The sequence below is a fragment of the Salvelinus sp. IW2-2015 genome, unplaced genomic scaffold, assembly GCF_002910315.2.
Source record: "Salvelinus sp. IW2-2015 unplaced genomic scaffold, ASM291031v2 Un_scaffold2259, whole genome shotgun sequence".
Classification (NCBI taxonomy): Eukaryota; Metazoa; Chordata; class Actinopteri; order Salmoniformes; family Salmonidae; genus Salvelinus; species Salvelinus sp. IW2-2015.
Window position 1 is genome coordinate 118101 of NW_019943588.1, and position 3734 is coordinate 121834.

General features: G+C 48.7%; 1 long non-coding RNA gene across 1 annotated transcript in view; it reads left to right on the forward strand.

Moving 5' to 3' along the window:
* LOC112073427 (uncharacterized) overlaps nucleotides 1-3734 on the forward strand; it is a 157038-nt gene that overhangs the window by 82485 nt on the left and 70819 nt on the right. The window contains exon 2 of the long non-coding RNA XR_002894527.2: nucleotides 365-442. This is a non-coding gene — a long non-coding RNA (uncharacterized lncRNA). The remainder of the gene's footprint in view (nucleotides 1-364; nucleotides 443-3734) is intronic.

Below are 3734 nucleotides of genomic sequence, written 5' to 3' on the forward strand. Positions count from 1 at the left end.
CTGCTCCCTGTAGTGTACCCCACAACGCTCCTGCTCCCTGTAGTGTACCCCACAACGCTCCTGCTCCCTGTAGTGTACCCCACAACGCTCCTGCTTAGAACGTTCTCTAATATATACATGTTAATAGTGAATTGTACTGCAGGTTCTGTAGTCAAATGTAATGAACATTTCAAGAATGAGCCAAACAGAATCTGGTAAAATGTTTTTATGTAAAAAAAAAATATATATATATATATTTAATTTAATTTTAATAACAGATGTATAGGCTTTCAAAATGGTTCCGTATCCGTCCTTATGGGTGAGGTATGAAAGCTTCCTGTGTCCGTCCCTGTATGTCTTACTGACTTGTCTCTTTGTTCCCCAGGTTTCTGACCCTGTGACTGGTCCCTCTGTGATCCTGAAGGGACTCTCTTCTCTCTCTCTGTGTGTGTTAAAGAATCTGGTAAGTCACATTCCTCTCTTTCCCCCGTCTCTTCTCCTGGTCTGTTCATTAAGCACCCCAGCCAGCCACCTCCCTCCCAGCCTGTTACCCGGCCTGTTACCCGGCCTGTTACCCGGCCTGTTACCCGGCCTGTTACCCGGCCTTTTACCCGGCCTGTTACCCGGCCTTCCTGTCTGTCTGTCTGTCTCAGTTCTAAGACAGAGGTGTTTGACACGTTAGCCTGTGATGTTGTGTATCTCTTTTTCCACCTCATTTTTTGGGGAGAGAAACTAGAATTTACCAGTTAGTTTGATTATTTTATGTAACTGCCTCACATTCCATACGCTTAAAGAGCTGCAGCAGTGGATTACTAGTGCGGAAGGAGAGGAGGGAGGGAGAGGAGGAGAGGAGGGAGGGAGGGAGAGGAGAGGATTATATAAACTGACCTGTGTCAGAGAGTTCGGGTCACAGAGGCAGGGCGAGTGGCGGGGCAGAAGGTTCCCTTTATGACATAAGGGACTCCAAAGTTGACCTCTCTCTCCCTCCCTTCCTCTTGAATGATGCATCCTCAATTCGCTCAATTAGGCCTGCATATCAAGAGAACAGGACATGATGCGTTCCTGTTGCGTAACATTTTAAAATCTTCCAACTCCCTTTAATCAAATGAGGCTTCGCTTAATTGGCCAGCACAAAGAGGCTTCTCAGACTGACTTAATCCCAAAGTATATGACCTCAACTGGAACGGAGGGACTGGGGAGAGACTGGGGAAGAGACTGGGGAGAGAGACTGGCGGAGTGAGAGACTGGGGGAGAGAGACTGGTGGAGAGAGACTGGTTGGAGAGAGACTGGTGGAGAGGACTGGTGGAGAGAGGACTGGGGAGAGAGACTGGTGGGAAGAGACCTGGTGGAGAAGGACTGTGGGAGAGAGGATGTGGAGGCGTGAGAGACAGGGGGAGGAGAGGACTGGGGGAAGAGACTGGGGAGAGAGACTGGTGGAGAGAGACTGGTGGAGAGAGACTGGGGGAGAGAACAATGGGGAGAGAGACTGGTGGAGAGAGACTGGGGGAAGAGACTGGGGGAGAGGGACTGGTGAAAGAGAGAGAGACTGGGGAAAGAGACTGGGAAAGAGACTGGAGAGAGACTGGGAGAGAGACTGTGAAAGAGAGGGGAGAGACTGTGAAAGAGAGGTAGAGACTGGGAGAGAGACTGGGTGAGAGGAGAGACTGGGTGAGAGGAGAGACTGGGTGAGAGGGAAGACTGGGTGAGAGGGAGAGACTGGGTGAGAGGGGAGACTGGGTGAAAGGGAGAGAACCGGGTGAGAGAGAGAGACTGGTGAGAGACTGGGTGAGGAGAGAGACTGGGTGAGGGAGAGAGGATGGGTGAGGAGAGACTGGGTGAGAGGGAGAGACGGTGAGAGGGAGAGATGGTGAGAGGGTAGAGAGGACACTGGGTGAGAGGGAGACACTGGGCTGAGAGGGGAGCACTGGTGAGGGAGAGACACTGGGTGAGAGGGAGAGACACTGGGTAGAGAGGGAGAGACACTGGGGTGAGAGGGGAGAGAGAGACTGGGTGAGAGGAGAGAGACTGGGTGAGAGGGAGAAGAGACTGGTGAGATGGAGAGAGACTGTGAAGAGAGGAGAGAGACTGTGAAAGAGAGGGAGAGAGACTGTGAAAGAGAGGAGAGACTGTGTGAGAGACGGGGTGAGAGACTGGGTGAGAGACTGGTGAGAGGGAGAGACTGTGGAAAAAGAGGGATAGAGTTCCTTGGGAATTCTCTGGATCTGAAGTGAAAGAGTGATATAGGAAGCAACTGTCTGAGGAACGCTGCGACCCGTAGTAGAATAGTAGTAATATGTCCTAATATTACTTACAGAGATTATTATCATTATCATTATTATCATTATTATTGTCTTTATTATCATTATCATTATTATCATTATTATCGTCATTATTATCATTATCGTTTACCATTTTTTATCATTATTATTGTAATTATTATCATTATCATTATTATTGTCATTATTATCGTCATTATTATCATTATCGTTACCATTTTTATCATTATTATTGTCATTATTATCATTATCATTATTGATTGTCATTATTATCATTATTATCGTCATTATTATCATTATCGTTACCATTTTTAAAAATCATTATTATTGTCATTATTATCATTATCGTCATGATCATTTACATCATTATCATTATTTCATCATTACCCCATCAGTCCTGTCAGAGTCACGGTGTTACCCCAGCAGTCCTTCAGTCACGGTGTTACCCGTCGAGTCACGGTACCCAGTCAGAGTCACGGTGTTTTACCCCAGTCAGAGCGTCACGGTGTTACCCCTCAGTCCAGTCAGAGTCACGTGTTACCCCAGTCAGAGTCACGCGTGTTACCCCCTGTCAGTCCAGTTCAGAGTCACCGGTGTTACCCCCAGGTCAGGAGTCACGTGTTACCCCAGTCAGTCCTGTCAGAGTCACGGGTGTTACCCCAGTCAGAGTCACGGTGTTACCCCAGTCAGTCCTGTCAGAGTCACGGTGTTACCCCAGTCAGTCCTGTCAGAGTCACGGTGTTGTACAGTAATACTTATAGGGAGTTATGGCAACCTATTTTCATTGGGACTCACACCTTACTACTTTGCCTGGTCTAAAGTAGTCCCCTTATTGGGCCCTGGTATAAAGTAGTCCCCTATTTGGCCCTGGTCTAAAGTAGTCCCTATTGGGCCCCTGGTCTAAAGTAGTCCCCTATTGGGCCCTGGTCTATAGTAGTGCCCTATTGGGGCCCTGGTCTAAAGTAGTCCCCTATTGGGCCCTGGTCTATAAGTAGTCCCCTATTGGGCCCTGGTCTATAGTAGTCCCCTATTAGGCCCTGGTCTTATAGTAGTCCCCTATTGGGCCCTGGTCTAAAGTAGTCCCCTATTGGGCCCTGGTCTAAAGTAGTCCCCTATTGGGCCCTGGTCTATAGTAGTCCCCATTAGGCCCTGGTCTATAGTAGTCCCTTTATTGGGCGCTGGTCTTAAAGTAGTCCCTATTGGGGCCCTGGTCTAAAGTAGTCCCTACTTTGGGCCCTGGTCTTAAAGTAGTCCCCTATTGGGCCCTGGGTCTAAAGTAGTCCCCTATTGGGCCCTGGTCTATAGTAGTGCCCTATGGGCCTGCTGGCCCTTGGTCGTCTAAAGTTAGTCCCCCTATTGGGCCTGGTCTAAAGTAGTCCCCTATTGGGCCCTGGTCTAAAGTAGTCCCCTATTGGGCCCTGGTCTAAAGTAGTCCCCTATTGGCGGCCCTGGTCTAAAGTAGTCCCTATTGGGGGACA